Genomic DNA, 9,795 nt, shown 5'->3' on the forward strand with positions numbered 1-9,795 from the left:
AGCATTTTGGAAGAGTGTTTAAGAAGGGAAAGAAGATGTGAGGCTGTCACTCAAGATGCTGGAGGCTGGACGGAAGTCAGCAATGTTGGAAAAATGAAAATCAATTTAGTAACAAACATGGAAGAGGAAGCTGAACTTAGCAATTCTTAGCAAAGCTGAGCAATCTTCAAGATTCAGCACCATTCCCAACCTGAGGACCCCAATGGAGGTGTGGCAAAGGCCTGCAGACTGAGATGAAGAAGAGGGATATAATCAAAGAAACAGAAATTAATAGCACAAATCATCTCTGCTTATTTTTACTTTGGTCATTTCTTTTCTAGCCTTTTACATTATTTATTACAGGATCACTGTGACCTTTGCTTTTGTAGTCAATCTCTACCATTAAGCCAAAACTCCAATTCACCTTAAAGGCTTTTTATATTAAGGATTATACTCTTAATTTGCATCTCTTCACATCTAGGTCTCTTTGCTTCTTAATACATGTCAATTTTCTTTTGTTCTAGTGCCTAAAATTTACTGTTTTTTTTTGTATTATATGGTAACATTCATCTGCTGACTCTACCCTGGTTACGTGCTTTCTTCATTCTACTTGGTGTTTTGGTACTTTTCCCAATTTGCCATGTTCACCAGATTTCTATATTCAGCCCTTCATCTCTAAATATGGATCAAATATACACAGACACCCAAAGTGGTGGCAACACAAATTTTCAGGGCACTGCGCTGGACTCCATTTGGCAGGATGTGTAACTTGTGCTTCAGCCACTCGCTATTCACACAGCCAATTTTATTACCAGGACTTGATTTTCCTAACTAATTTCATATGATGCATGCTATCAAATTCTCTCTAGGAGTTCATAACAACTACAACTGTCACATTTCCTGACTGATTCTTTCATTTCTTATTTGGCAAAATAACATTTTGCCAGCATCATCTAAACTTCATTAGTACATGTTGCCTCACAGTTTATTCACTAAGTTCACCTCCCAGTAAGTTTTTTGACTAGTAATATAAATTTAGACACTTAATGACTTGGCTTTTCCCCTTTAGATGAAATTTGCCAATGATTTGGGACTGCTGCCATTGCTAATAAATTTTGAAAAATCAGTTAGTCCCTCTGTCATTTCCGCTTTCGATATCCTGGATGAGTACTATAAAACAGTTAAGCTAAAGAACAGTTAAACAGAATAAATAGAATATCCATCCTGAATAAGAGCGGTGTTTTTCCTCCAGTACTTGTCAACAGAAAATTAACCTTTGAAACAGTACAGTTTGCTTGTGTACTGATCTTGCATTCTCTGACTTTCTCCGTCGTTAGTGACTTAAGCTGGCTGCTGGCTGCAATATTTAGCTATTAAAAATTTCCAGACCAAATGAAATTAAAAACTAGTAGTCTCAACTGTTTCTATCTGATTGGATGTTCACTGTAATCAAACAATGTCTGCTTACACATTCCTGCAATGTAATCAGGCCTGCAGAATTTTTGTATTTGACCAGAGTGGTTTGACTCATTCCCAGAAAATTCACTGATTCTGTTAAATGTTTTGAATGACCTATTGGGCAAGTAACTATCAAAGAGCAGTGGCGGGATTTAACCCACGCAGTTCAAGGCCTTCCCACTCTATAAATTGTTTCTATATGCAGAGATTGACCATACTGGGCCTGGTCTGAAGGTGAGTGTGGTTTATAACCTGCTGGTTGTTATAACTAGCAGCAAAGAACTTGATAAATGATGTAGTAAAACATATATGCTTCATGATTATGTTAGTTTAGCATCAGCTCAAACTAGTAGAATGACTCAGGTTCTAAACCTTGATAGCATATGACATTAGTAATCTATTTAAAGTATTAATCACAGGTGGTGATGAGTCAACTTACGAGACAGAATACCTGGTTGAGTGGAGCCCCAACAACAGACTCTTGCTCAATGCCAGCAAAACTAAAGAACTGATTGTTGACTTCAGGAAGGGGAAGTGGCCGAACATGCTCCAGTCTACATTGGGGGATCGGCAGTGGAGAGAGTCAACAGCTTTAAATTCCTGGGTGTCGCCAACATAGCATGCCCGCAACTTCCTCTCTACAATATTTGAATCCTAAAAAATTTTCTATTATCTCTCCGCTTGGCTCTTCACTTCCAATTTCATTAAATAAACTAACATAATTTAGTAGTTAAACATGTTTTGAGGATTTGGTTACCATTTAGAAAATATTTTGGTCTATTGAGTTTTTCTTTGTCCAGTCCCATTTTCTTTAATTACTTTTTTAAACCTTCTATGACTGATGTCGTTTTTAAAGAGTGGGACAAAGTAGGTATTACTTGTTTTCAAGATCTGTTTGTTGGAGGAAACCTTTCTTCGTTTGAACAATTGTCTACCAAGTATAATTTGCCAAAAACTCATTTTCTTAGATATTTACAAATTGGAGATTTTCTTCGATCTCAATTACATTCTTTTCCTTTGAGTCCTGATAAGAATTTAGTAGATGTAATTTTTAATTTGGAACCTTTTCAGGATGGCTCAATATCTAATATTTATGACAGATTACTAGGAATGAGTAAGGTGCCACTGGATAAAATTAAAAACGCTTCGGAACAAGATTTGCAGATGTCAATTTCTGAGGAAACTTGGAATGAAGTTTGCAAGTTGGTTAATACTTCGTCATTATGTGCCCGTCATTCTCTCCTTCAATTTAAAGTGGTCCATAGAGTTCACTTGTCTAAAGATAAATTATCCCGTTTTTATTCTGACATATCTCCTTACTGTGACAAATGCAATAACAGAGTGGCTTCTTTAATTCACATGTTTTGGACGTGTCAGAGTCTTAAAAAATATTGGACAGAGGTCTTTCATACTTTTTCTGTACCTTTCAAAATAAATTTTAAACTTAATCCTTTGACTGCACTATTTGGGATTGTTGGAGAAAAAGATATAACTTTGAAGGCTTCTGATTTACATATTCTGGCTTTTATTTCTCTTATAGCCAGGAGAGCTGTGTTGCTTAAATGGAAGGAAGTTACTCTGCTTACTCCTGCTCAATGGTTACGGGATGTTATGTCATACTTGAATCTAGAGAAGATTCGCTGTTCAGTTTTTGAATCTAACCTAGACTTTCAAACCCTGTGGGGACCATTTTTGAATTATTTTCAAAATCTCTGATTTGGGGACTAAAATACAGATATTGGCTGACACGGTTACATTTTTAAAAGTTTTTCCTTGTTGTTTTTTCCATCTAACAGCTTCAGGTTTTGGTAGTGGGAGTAGATTTTTTTTTAGAATAAAATATTTCAATTTTTTTCTTCCTTTATTAACTACTATATGTGATTATTAATTTAGAGTATTGTAATCTAAGTACAATTTAATACAACGTATTCAGTAGTATTTTTATTCCCTTTCTTGATGCATGTACTCTATTTAAAAAAAATTTTTTTTAGAAGTTTTATTTACAGCGTGGTAACAGGCCTTTCCAGCCCAACGGGTCTGCGCCGCCCATTTTAAACCCAAATTAACCTACCCATAGGTCTTTGGAATGTGGGAGGAAACCGGAGCACCCGGAGGAAACCCACACAGACATGGGGAGAACGTACTAAACTCCTTACAGACAGTGACCAGAATTGAACCCAGGTCACTGGCGTTGTAATAGCATTACGCTAACCGCTACACTACCATGGATCAACTTTTTCATGCAAAAGGTGGTAAGTATATGGAATAAGCTGCCAGAGGAAGTGGGTGAGGCAGGTACAACAGTATCATTTAAGAAGCACTTGGATAGGTACATGGAGGGGCAGGGCTTAGAGAGATATGGGCCGAATGCAGGAAATTGGGACTAGCTGGGTGGGCACCATGGTCAGTATGGACTGGTTGGGCCGAAGGGCCTGTATCCTTGCTGTATTGTTCTATGATTCCATATCAGATGACCTGTCCTGGGCCCAGCACATAGATGCAATCACAAGGAAGGCACGCCAGCACCTTTACTTTTTTAGGAGGTTAAGGAGGTTTGGCCTGTCACCAACACTCTAACAAACTTCTACAGATGTACTGCTGAAAGTATCCTGACTGGGTGCATCACGGTCTGGTACGGCAATTCCAATGCACAGGAACGCAAGAAGCTGCAGAGAGTAGTGGACCCAGCCCCATGCATCACGGGCACATCCCTCCCTGCCACTGGTAGTATCTACAGGAGGCACTGCCACCAGAAGACAACATTGATCATCAAAGATCCCCACCACCCGGGCCATGCCATCTTCTCACAGTGACCATCGGGCGGGAGGTACAGAAGCCTGAAGACCCACACCACCATGTTGAAGAACTGCTACTTCCCTTCAGCCATTCGGTTCTTGAACCAACCGGCACAACCCTAATCCCTACAGTTTAGCAACACTGTGACCACTTTGCACTAAAATGGACTTCGTGCTTTTTGTTCTAAATGTGTTCTTTCTTGTAAAAATGATGTATAATTTGTTTTTTTCTTGAAAATGCTGCTTATCTGATGCCATGTGCCTGTGATGCTGCTGCAAGTAAGTTTGTCATTGCACCTGTGCACACATGGACTTGTGCAGATGACAATAAACTTGACTTTTATCTCCAACATCATGACACCAGTTTTACATCCACATATGATTACTGTATTCCAGTAACATTCAGTAATTAAAAAATGAAGACCAACAAAAACAACTTGCATTAATAAAGAATCTCTAACAAACCAAAATATAGTAAGATGCTTTACATGAGTGTTATCTTAAAACCCACAAAAACAATTATATTAGGGCATATAATCAAAAGCTACATCTAAGTGGTCTGTCTGAAGCATCACGAAGAAAGCAGAGAGATGTAGGGATAGTATCTCAGGACCTTGGATCCTCAAGGCAGGGTGCCAATGTTGAAACATATAAAATTGGAATTATTCAAAAGGTAACATATGGCTGATTACAACCCCCTTAGCTCTCTGCATATTTCCTTGCAACTTGATACTCCTCCCAAATTGGTGTCCACCAGTACCTGGAGTGGACACAGCCCATTGCATCACGGACACCAGCCTCCCCTCCTTGGACTCTGTCTTTACCTCTCATTGTCTTGGTGAAGCAGCCAGCATAATCAAAGACCCCACCCACCCGGGACATTCTCTCTTCTCTCCTCTTCCATCAGGTAGAAGATACAGGAGCCTGAGGGCACGTACCACCAGACTTAAGGACAGCTTCTACCCCACTGTGATAAGACTATTGAACGGTTCCCTTATACGATGAGATGGACTATGACCTCACGATGTACCTTGCACCTTATTGCACTGCACTTTCTCTGTAGCTGTGACACTTTACTCTGTACTGTAACTGTTTTTACCTGTACTACCTCAATGCACTCTGTACTAACTCAATGTAACTGCACTGTGTAAATGAATTGACCTACACGATCAGTTTGTAAGACAAGTTTTTCACTGTACCTCGGTACAAGTGACAATAATAAACCAATACCAATACCAATATAGAACATGTCTGCGGGAAGATTAAAGGCGGTACTCACTCAACAGTAAGTGAAATATCCATTTACTGTAGTACATTTCTCTTTGTTTTTAGGTTTTTTGTTAATTTTTTATCCAAGGGATTGCAAATATCATGGAGAGTTGTAGGGGTTGGAGAGATGAAGAGTGATACCAAGGAAGGGAATTTAAAACAAGGATCATAATTTTAAAATCAAGGGTATTGCTTAACTGGAAGTCAATGTAGGTTAAGGGTGAATGGGATCCCACGCGAATTAGGGCAGACTTCAAGATTATGAAAGGTACAACAAGGGCCCTGGCCAGGAATGCACTAAAACAGTCAAGTCCGAAGGAAACAAAGGTATGGATCAAGAACTGAGCGGCAGATGAATAGAGCCAAGATGAATGAGAGTGGAAAGAGATGGATATGCAATCTAAAGCTTTTCTTGGGGAAAAGCTTTTTCCCCAAGTTATGACACTGAGTTTGCAAACAGTCTACAGACAATAGTGACCGCAAACGCTGGAATCTGGAGCAAAAACAAACAGCTGGATGACCTCAGTGGGCGAACAGCATCTGTGGAGGCAAAGGAATTGTTGACGTTTTGGGTTGAGACCCTGTGTCTTCCAGATGCTGCTCGACCCAATGAATTCCTACAGCAGTTTGTTTTTTGCCGACAGTCTAGTTCAGCCTTGGGCAGCTGACAGTTTTTTCTAGAAATAAAGTTAATGACTCTGATCAAAGACAATGTTTTGGGGCTTCCTAATACATAGCTGGAGAATATTTCTGCTCACCCTGCACAAGATATTGGACAGGATGTTTGCAGTGATGGTCTTGGGAAACATGAAGTAAAGCTTGATGTCACTAGCATACATTGTTTGGGGTGATATTACTGAGGTACCATGTGTACATCAGAAACAGGAGGTGTTTGGGCACAACAGATATCTTTATTAGTCACATGTACATCGAAACACACAGTGAAATGCATCTTTTGTGTAGAGTGTTCTGCGGGCAGCCCGCAAATGTCGCCACGCTTCTGGCGCCAACATAGCATGCCCATGACTTCCTAACCCATACGTCTTTGGAATGTGGGAGGAAACCGGAGCACCCAGAGGAAACTCACACAGACACGGGGAGAACGTACAAACTCCTTACAGACAGCAGCCGGAAATGAACCCAGGTCACTGGTGCTGTAATAGCATTATGCTAACCGCTACACTACTGTGCCTGCCCTACACTACTAGTTACTTTCTGATACAACTGGATAAAAAGTGATTGACCAGGCAACAATCACCCCTTCCAGTTTTATGTCAGTGGAGAATCATCTGAGGAGGATTTGCGATTAATTAAGTCAAAAGTTACCGAAGGTCAAGAAGGTGGGAGAGTTTAACTTGAACATTTAATGTCACTTGTGACTTACAGCTCTTTCAGTATTGTGGCAGAGATGGAAATCTGATTGGAACTTTTCAGACATGGAGATCAATGAAAGACGGCATAGATTTGGAAGGCAATGTGCACAGGAGAGAAACACGAGGTTGGAAATAGGGCACTAGTTTGCAAAGGTGGAACGGGTGAAGGGTTGCTTTATTGAGAAGGGGTGTGATGACAGCAGATATGGACCATGGTGAAGGAAGTGAACTACTAATGATATCAGCCAACGAAAGAATCAAAGAGAAGTCGGATGGTGAGCATTTTAATGGGAATAGGGATAGAATGTCAACCAGCAAGCTGATCATTTTCTTAAAGTGTCGACTGAATAGGAGGTAGAGTGCTGATGTGCTGAAGATGAACAACTAAATAAAGGTAACTCCATTTATATAATGGGTAAAGAGCGGTCATTATTATCCCTTTTGGTTGCAGCATCATCTGGTTTTAAAATTACAAAACATGAGGAATGACCGTAAGTGATTCACCATTCACTACTCTTTGCTTTTTACTGATGGCATTTATAGAACAACCCATAATATGTTCTACCTGAGGTAGCCAAAGATGAGCAGATCAGAATATCAAGTATGCATCTTCCAATAGGATACACCAAATTGTGCAAGTATTAATTTGATAGAGTTATGGAATCATAGAGCAATACATGGCTTTAAAGTGATGGGTGGGAAGTTCAAGGGAGATATCAGAGGAAGGATTTTTACCCAGAGAGTGGTTGGTGCATGGAATGTGCTGCCTGGGGTGGTGGTGGAGGCAGGTACATTGGTCAAATTCAAGAGATTGCTAGATAAGCATATGCAGGAATTTAAAATAGAGGGATATGTGGGAGGAAGGGGTTAGATAGTCTTAGGCGAGGTTCAATGGTCGGCACAACATGGTGAGCCGAAGGGCCTGTATTGTGCTGCACAGGCCCTTGACTCTATGAACATGGATACAGGCCCTTCGGCCCAACCAGTCCATGCCGACTACAGTGCCCAATTTCCTGCGTTCGGCCCATAGCCCTCTAAGCCCTGTCCCTCCATGTACATATCCAAGTGTTTCTTAAATGATACTATTGTACCTGCCTCACCCACTTCCTCTGGCAGCTTATTCCATATACTCACCACCCTTTGCGTGAAAAAGTTGATCCACAGTAGTGTAGCAGTTAGTGTAATGCTCTTACAGTGCCAGTGACCTGGGTTCAATTCCGGTCACTGTCTGTAAGGAGTTTAGTACGTTCTCCCCGTGCCTGTGTGGGTTTCCTCCGGGTGCTCCGGTTTCCTCCCACATTCCAAAGACGTAAGGGTCAGGAAGTTGTGGGCATGCTATGTTGGCGCCGGAAGCGTGGTGACACTTGTGGGCTGCCCCAGAACACTCTGCGCAAAAGATGCATTTCACTGTGTGTTTCGATGTACATGTGACTAATAAAGATATCTTATCTCATCTTAAATCTTTCACCTCTCATCCTAAACCTATGCCCCCTAGTTTTGGACTCCCCTACCCCATGGAAAAGACTGTTACCATCCACCTTACCTATGTCTCTCATAATTTTAAGCACTTCTATAAGGTCACCCCTCATTCTCCTACGTCCAAGGAATAAAGACCTTGCCTGGCCAACCTCTCCCTATAACTCAGGCCCTCTTGTCCTGGCAACATCCTCGTAAATCTTCTCTGCACTATTTCCAGTTTAACCACGTCTTCCCTATAACAGGGCGACCAAAACTGTACACAGTACTCCAAGTGTGGCCTTACAAACGACTTATACAACTGCAACATAAAAATCCCAACTGCTATACTCAACGCCCTGATTGATGACGGCCAGCGTGCTAAACGCCTTTGCGATAAAATATAAATCAAGGTGAGCAATGATTTTATATGTCTCAAATGTCAATATTTCCAATGTCAGGTTTCAGTTACATAGAAGGAGCTCATTCGGCCCATCGGGTCCAGTAGAGGAATCTCAATGGTCGCATTACCCTTACTTTAATCCTTCTAGCCCCACAACGTATGCCAATCAACTACATTTGGGTTCTTTTGATAGCTACTTACAAATAGGGGAATTTCACATCTGCCAACTACTGTAACCTATTAACAGGTCTTTGCGATGTGGGACGAAACCGGAACATGGGGGAAAACTCGCACCGTCGCAGGGAGACCGTGCAAACTCTACAAGGACAGCATCCAAGGTCAGGATTGAACCTGGGTCTCTAGAGCAGAGGGAAAGAATTGGAAAATTACTCTCAATATTATCGGCCAGGCAATTTTATAATGTGGCATGGGGAAATCGAACAATGATATATATTTACAGTGTTATTGCAGAACAGGACAAGGTAAAAGTAGTAAAAATGTTATTTTGGCGGCTTTTCCTTCAAGTAGTGATGAACATGCGTACTTCCAGTTAGAGTGGCTGGGCGTAGGAAAGAAGACGCTGTAAGATCTGGAGCTGGCCAAAGGGGGTTCCCCCGCGCCGCCGGCTGCTGCTGCTGCTGACGTCACGCCGGGATTCCCAGCTCCCGCTTCGGTGACGTCAGACCCACACGCGTCATCCGCTATGACGTCACGCCCGGAGTCTGCCGAGCGGCGGCAGCGAGAAAATGGCCGAGCGCTCGCTGTCTGTCGGAGAGCCGAAGCCGCTTGTGCCGGAGGTGGGAGGAGAGGCTCCTGCCGGATCCGTCCACACGCCCTGAGACGGTCTACGGACGCCGCACCGGGAGGGCTGAGCAGCCCCACACACACACACACACCCAACCGCAAACGGCCTCCGTCACCAAGATGGCGGCGGCGTCTCGGTCACGTGCCGCCTGCGGACGGCGGGGAGGCGCGTTCACGGACGGCCGGGCGCCGGGAGCGCGCACGTCCCGCTCCCGCGGCGCGAGGACAGAAAACACCCGCCCCCAGCGTGATGACGCAG

The sequence above is a fragment of the Pristis pectinata genome, chromosome 24, assembly GCF_009764475.1.
Source record: "Pristis pectinata isolate sPriPec2 chromosome 24, sPriPec2.1.pri, whole genome shotgun sequence".
NCBI classification, from domain to species: Eukaryota; Metazoa; Chordata; class Chondrichthyes; order Rhinopristiformes; family Pristidae; genus Pristis; species Pristis pectinata.